The sequence below is a fragment of the Leptonychotes weddellii genome, chromosome X (genome assembly GCF_054177405.1).
Source record: "Leptonychotes weddellii isolate Sample4059 chromosome X, ASM5417740v2, whole genome shotgun sequence".
Taxonomy (NCBI): Eukaryota; Metazoa; Chordata; class Mammalia; order Carnivora; family Phocidae; genus Leptonychotes; species Leptonychotes weddellii.
In genome coordinates this window covers 36,954,562-36,962,204 of record NC_138385.1, presented here as the reverse complement: position 1 = coordinate 36,962,204, position 7,643 = coordinate 36,954,562, and positions in this window count along the sequence as shown.

Here is a 7,643-nt window from a genome sequence, read left to right as displayed (position 1 = left end):
ATATTGAAGATGGCAATTTTCATAAGCTGTATTCTTTCTTTTTTTAACAAAAAAAGGACTTCCTGTGTTTTTTCAGAAGAATGCGTCAGACACCTGGGTTTTAGTGCTTTCATTTTTAGAATGAACATTCATCCTACTTGGCAGTTAATATTTTTGACATTCAGAATATTTTGGAATATCCTTGACTTTAAAACTTTTTTACTGGTAAAAATAATTTATAACACATATAATAGACAAAAGGTATAATTTTATTACAAAGCATTTCAGAGACTAAATACATGGAATGGAAAATAGGACAAAAGATATAAACAAAGCTATTTACAGAAAAAAGGAAATATAAATATTTAATAAATATGTAAAAAGATGCTCTATCTCACTCATAATTGAAAATATAAATGCAAATTAAAAGAATATATCAATGTTGGTTGGGATTGTGAAGTTAATAAGCACTCTCATGCTATTTGTGGGAGTATAAATTGTTATTGGGCTTATTGGAGAAAATTTGGTAATATCTTTCAAAATATAGAATCCATTTAGCTTTGGATCCAACCTTCTTTCTTCTGAGAATTTATCTTATAAAAATATATGCATATGATTATAATACACTTACACACATGTGCATACACTCACACATATACACACAAGGGTATACATTAAAACATTGTTTTATTTATATTATATATAAAATGATGTCTGGAAGGACTCATATCAAGCAGGTTAACAGTGGATACTTACCTCTGTTGATCATTGAAAGGTACTATGAGAATGGAGGATAACACTCTTTACTATATATTCTGTACCATTCAAATATATGATTATTAGCAGATAATTACTTTTGTGTCTAAATTATATTGGAAATAGTTTTGTTTTTATACTGTTCTACAAGTTTGTGCCTCTTTACCAACAACATACTCTGAACTTATCTCTACTTCACTCTTCCCAACTGCTGCACAGCATTTCATCTTGTAGATGAGCCATCATTCATTCACCCATCTTTCTATCCATCAGTCTGTCCATCCAGCCTTCCATTCATGTATCCACATATTCATCTATTTGCCTACCTACCCACTAAATTATTTATTGCTTGCTTATTTAAACCATTTCCTTTCCAAATTATAGATGCAATGCTTGTCCTTGGCTAAAACAAAACAACAAACAAACAAACATAAAAATAACAAAAAAGAATGCAGTTGTAGAAGGGTACAAAAGGAAAAAAATTACAGCTTAGTCTCATTCTCCAGAGGCAGTGACTATTAACAGTTTCTGCTTTAGTGGTTACTTTTATACCATTAAATAATATGCTTATTATTATAACAGTATTGATATCAATATTGTTATATTATAAAATATAATAGTAATATGCTTATACCTTCACTGTCTCTTTTCCTCTCCTCCCCTCCTCTTCCATTTTCTCATCTCCTTTTTTTGTCTTTGTGCCAGGCTCAGAAGAAGTCCATATGAAAAAATCTGATACTGGCTTAGTTCATAATTTGGGATGTTTGACCAAGACGGGAAGGTGTATAAGTAAAGCACACACAATTAGAGGGTACCCAGCCTTGAAAATGGGCAGAACCAGAGAGGGAAGTAGATACAGTTAGAGCAGGGAGAACCAATCAAGATATGTAGGCCCTTCCCTGTACCAGCCCCTTACCTAGAACCTGAGAGGGCTAGGTTGCTGTTTGGTGTTTTAGCAGTGGCTGAAATTCTTACCCAGAGTTCTTGGGACTCTTAATGGCACGATAAAGTGGAAAGAACATGATTTTTGAGTCTAAAATACTTGATTTTGAATCTCACCTCTACTACTTTTTAGCTATGTGATCTTGGGGCAACTTGGTTATTGTATGGTGACTAACATAATAAAATTAAATTAAATTTAAAAAAAACCTCTTTGGGGCCCAGTGTACTTATCTGCAAGCAGTCAATAATATTTTACTCAACACTAGAAGAGTTAGATGATGACAATGATGATGATGATGATGATGATGATAGCAATTAATATTTATTGACTACTTACTATATACCAGGTGTGATTCTAAGTGCTTTGTATTTATGGAGTGCCTTACGTAATAGTACGTAGAAGAGAAAGGTATTGTTGATATCTCATTTACAGATGAAAAAATATCAGATACAAACAGATTAAATAACTTGCCCAAATCCTACAGCTGACAAATGACACAGGCAGGACTCATACTGAGGCAATCTGACTGCAGATTGTACAGTTATACTGTAACACAGTTATAAAGTAAAACATCTAGTATGGTATATGACACACAGTAGTGCTCAGTATATTTTTATTTCATCCTTTCCTTTCCTTCCCAGAATGACAGATTTTGCTTTTTCAATCCAAAGGAGCCTGTGTGACAGTATACAAGGTCATACTCCTCTTTCTATTTTTTTAGAGAAGCAAGACATTAAATACTTTGCCTTAAATTTTGAATTGCTATACAAAGGTTCAGTATTATTTTTTAAGGCATTAATCATACCTTGGTTCCAATTGAGCAGTTACACTTTCTAAAGATGTGAGCAATAGCCTATCACTTCCTCCCTGCCATTCAAACTCAAGTATGTAGGAAACTTGACAACATTTCCTAGATACTCGTGTCCCCCATAGTGTCCAGAGGAACATGGGCAGATTGAGCCACAAAAATAGATCCATGCCTTCTGGAGTACCCCAAAGCAAACAGATAGACAAGTCAAGTTCAGGTAACAAACCTGTTTCACATAATAAATGCATCTGTATTTTTGTGAGAAAACTATGGTCACTGGAGGAGAAGAAAACAGTAAGGCAAGGAAACAATGGTAGGTCTCAGTGAGAGAATTTATTTGAAAGAAGTCAGAGGAGAGAGGATGTCCAAACTGATCTCCCTGCATTCATTCTTTTTTTTAAATTTTATTATGTTATGTTAATCACCATATTACATCATTAGTTTTTGATGTAGTGTTCCATGATTCATTGTTTGCGTATAATACCCAGTGCTCCATTCAGTATGTGCCCTCTTTAATACCCATCACCAGGCTAACCCATCCCCCCAACCCCCTCCCCTCTAGAACCCTCAGTTTCTTCCTCAGAGTCCATAGTCTCTCATGGTTCGTCTCCCCCTCCAATTTCCCCCCCTTCATTTTTCCTTCAGTCTTAGGTTCACAGCAAAATTAAGCAAAAGGTACAAAGATTTTCCATACCCCCTACCCCCACACATGCATAGATTCCCTCATTTTCAGTGTCCCCCAACAGAGTGGTATATTTGTTACAAAACATCATAATCACCCAACTAGTGCAGTGGTTCTTTTTTTATGTTATGTTAATCACCCTACATTACATCATTAGTTTTTGATGTAGAGTTCCATGATTCATTGTTTGCGTATAACACCCAGTGCTCCATTCAATACGTGCCCTCTTTAATACCCATAACCAGATCCCTGCATTCATTCTTTTCCCACTTCATTTAGAGGAGTAGCCAGGATCTAAAAATTAGTCATAGTGATTCTGTGGTTTCTGGGAGATCAAGCAAGTACAAAAGTACCACTTTTTGACTACCACTTTTTTTGGTAGTCTATATTTCTACCATTTTTGTCTTTTCATCATTGTCTTAATGTCCTTCATGTTCAACATATTACCTTTGAAAAATGATACCAGTTTTTGTAAATGCTATCCTACTAGCTCTGCTTCTGATTTTAATCCATTCTTAACAGCTAGAGTGATCTGTTCCAAAATGATAAATAGATCATGTCACTTCCTTACTTAAAATCTTTGCTTCCCACTGCACTTAGGGTAAGGTCCAAATTCCTTACCAAGACCTATGATGCTCTGCAGGTCCTGCCTCCTGCGTACTTCTACAACTATCTGTCCCACCACTCTTCCATATACATTCTCTGCTCCAATTACATTGATCTATCTTTAGTTTCTAAATCAGACTATTCTAACCCAGCCATTGCACATCTTATTTCCTCTAATGGGAACATTGTCCCTTTGCTTAGTTAAACCTTACCCATTCTTCAAAGCTCAGATCAAGTGTCACTTCTTCAGGAAAAACTTCTTTGACCACACATACTAGATTGGGCCTTTAAGCACCATGCATATCTCCTTCTCATGCTTACTATAATTATAATTAATTGTTTAAGATGTTTGTTCCTTTCAGTAGAATGTTAGCTTCATAAGGACAAGGATCATGTCTGTCTTCCTCAAAATACTGTGTCCGTAGTGCCTGCTAAGTACATATCATTGATTTTCAGTATTTATCAAGTGAATTAAATTAAGGGATATTTAGGTTGTGGTTGTCTCTTGTGGGTTTGTGAATGTGCATGAGCATATATATATGTGTGTGTGTGTGTCGAGGTGGATTTTATGACCCTCTGGCATGATCCTGTACTTGACCTTAAAGTTAGTAGTTCAAGTGGTTTATTTCTGATTTCTGATGTCCAAACAGTCCTTTGGTACCCCCAAGGAAATATAAAATATAAAGTTGAAAATATTTGGACGATTAATAAATTTCTTATGAAAAATAACTCTATATGGATATATACTGGGTAGCAATATATGCCCAGAATTTAGTTCCTTTATTAAAGTTTAGTTGAGGAATAGAGCAATTTGTTAGAGAGTATAGATCAGTGTGCTCAATAAAAATCCTGCCAACTTTTCTATCTGTAAAGTGTGTCTTTAGGCTGTAACTCAGTAAAAAAGAAAGTGCTCTTTTAATTGCAGATGAATTATCAGTCCCTGCCAGTTTGTTGCTCTAAAGGTAATGCAATTTGTTAAGCTCAGTTGGACTAGATTGTCTCTTATTGAATCTTTGATTATTCCAGTTATGGTGTTTTGTAGCTATCTGTTGAGACAATTCCTTGCACACAGAACTGGGTTGGGTAGTGGAGAGCTGATTTTAATTTTATTGAGGGAAATACTGGCTTGAATTAGTCTTTTAAAAACATGAATCCATGCTTCCATTTTAATAGCAGATGATTATAATGTCAACAAAAACCACAAATACCAGTTTGCTTTTACTTACTTATCCTTAATCACTTCCCTGAGTATAAAAATTTTGGTAGCTCGACTTTAAGACTATCCATTCCTGTTATGAAAAAGGAACTTCCAAAATAGCACCAGTGTCAATGAGGGAATATAAGGCTAACATGGTGGAGATTGGGTGACCTGGTGCCACTTCAAGATACATTATGGCACTTAAAACCTAAAGCATCTGAAATGTGAGCCTGGTGATGGAGGCTTAAATCAGAAGGACTCTGGGTTAAATGAAACTAAAAATTGCCCAACCTGCATGGTATGTCTAAAAGGACTCACTTTAAGAATAATGTATTTGGCACATAATCTAGAACTATGATTGTGATGTGCAAACATATACCTGATAAGGGGAAAAAAAATCCATCAACTCATTTTCTATGGTGATGTCAAATGACTGATTTGACTGATTTTTAAACGATTTTATTGAGATATAATTTATATACCATATATCTCATTGCTTTAAAGTGTATAATTCAATAGTATATGGTATATTCAGAGTTGTGTAGCTATTACCACTATCTTATCCCCTGACAAGTGCTAACCTGTTTTCTGTGTCTATGAATTTGCCTATTCTGGACATTTCATATAAATGGAATTATTCAATGTGTGGTTTCTCATGACTGGCTTCTTTCACTTAGCAGAATGTTTCCAACATTCATCTGTATCGTAGTGTGTTATCATTACTTCATTCCTTTTCATTACCCAATGAGATTCCTTTGTATACCACATTTTATCTATTCCTCAGTTGATGGACATTGAATTGTTTTTACTTTTTGGCTATTAAGAATAATGATGCTATAAACATTCGTGTAAATTTTTTTGTGTGTACATACATTTTCTTTTTGGGGGGATGGATGTACATTTTCAACTCCTTTAAGTATATACTTAGAAATGAATTTGCTGGGTAATATGGTGATTCTATGTTTAACCTTTTAAGGAACTGCCAAACTGTTTTCCAAAGCAGCTGCATCATTTTACATTACCACCAGCAATGTATGAAGACTTCAATTTTTCTACATTCTGATCAAAATTTGTTATCATGTCTTTAATTATAGGCATCCTAGTGGGTGTGAAATGGTATCTTATTGTGATTTTCATTTTTTAATAGCTACTGCTGTTGAGTATCTTTTCATGTGGTTATTGGCTATTTGTATATTCATTTGAAGAAATGTCTATTCAAATACTTTACTGACTTTTTAATTGGGTTATTTATATTTTTATTGTAAGAATTCTTTGTATATCCTAGATACAATTCCCTTATAAGATATGTGAATTACAAGTATTTCTCTCCCATTCTGTGGGTTGTCTTTTTACTTTCTTGATGGTATTATGGGTAGCACAAAGTCTTTCATTTGAATGGAGTTCAATTTATTTTTTTTTTGATGCTTGTAATTTTAATGTCATGTCTAAGATGTTTTGTCTAAGCCAAAGTCACAAAGATTTACTTCTATATTTTATGCTAAGAATTATACTATCTTAGCTCTTACATTTAGGCCTATGATCCATTTTGAGTTAATTTTTGTATGTGATGTGAGATAGGGGTCTAAATTCTTTTGCATGTAGCTACCCAGTTGTTCCTGCACCATTGTTGAAAAGACTATTTTCACTGAATGGTCTTGGTACCCTTGTTGAAAATCGATTGACAAAAGTTTATGTTCTGAACTCTCAATTATGTCCATGTATCTGTGTTATCCTTATGTCAGTACCACACTATCTTTTTTTAAAGATTTTATTTATTTATTTGTGAGAGAGAGAGAGAGAGCACAAGCAGGGGGAGGGGCAGAGGGGGAAGCAGACTCTCCGCTGAGCAGGTAGCCCGACTTGGGGCTCCATCCCAGGATCCTGGGATCATGACCTGAGCTGAAGGTAGATGCTTAACCGCTTGAGCCACCCAGGCACCCCCATGCTATCTTGATTATTAGTTTTTAAAGTAAGTTTCAAAATTGGAAAGTACAAGGCTTCCAACTTTCTTATTTTTAAGGTTGTTTTGACTTTTCTGGATCTTTTGTATTTTCATATAAATTTTAGAATCAACTTGTCAATTCCTGCAAAAAACAAAAAAAAAAGAGCTGAGATCTTGCTAAGGATTGCATTAAACGTATACATCAATTTGGGAAATATTTCCATCCTAGCAATATTAAGTCTTCTGATCCATAAACATGGAGTGTCTTTCCTTTTAGGTGTCCTTTAATTTTTTTCAATAATGTTTTACAGTTTTCAGAATATGAGTTTTGTACTCTTTTTTTGTTAAATTTATTCCTAAGCATTTTCTTATTTTTGGTGCTATTTTAAATGTAATTGTTTTCTTAATTCCTATTTCAGTTTATTCATTCCTAGGGTGTAGAAATACCATGGAATTTTGTGTGTTGATCTTGCAAACTTGCTGAATTAGTTTATTAGTTTTAGTGGGGTTTTTTTTGTTGTTTGTTTGTTTTGTTTTAAGTAGGCTCCACGCCTAGCGTGGAGCCTGATGTGGGGCTTGAATTCATGACCCTGAGATCAAGACTTGAGCTGAGATCAAGAATCAGATGCTTAACAGACTGAGCCATGCAGGTGCCCCAGTTCTAGTGGTTTTTAGATGATATGTTAGGATTTTTTATATATGTGATAATGTCATCTGCAAATAGAGATA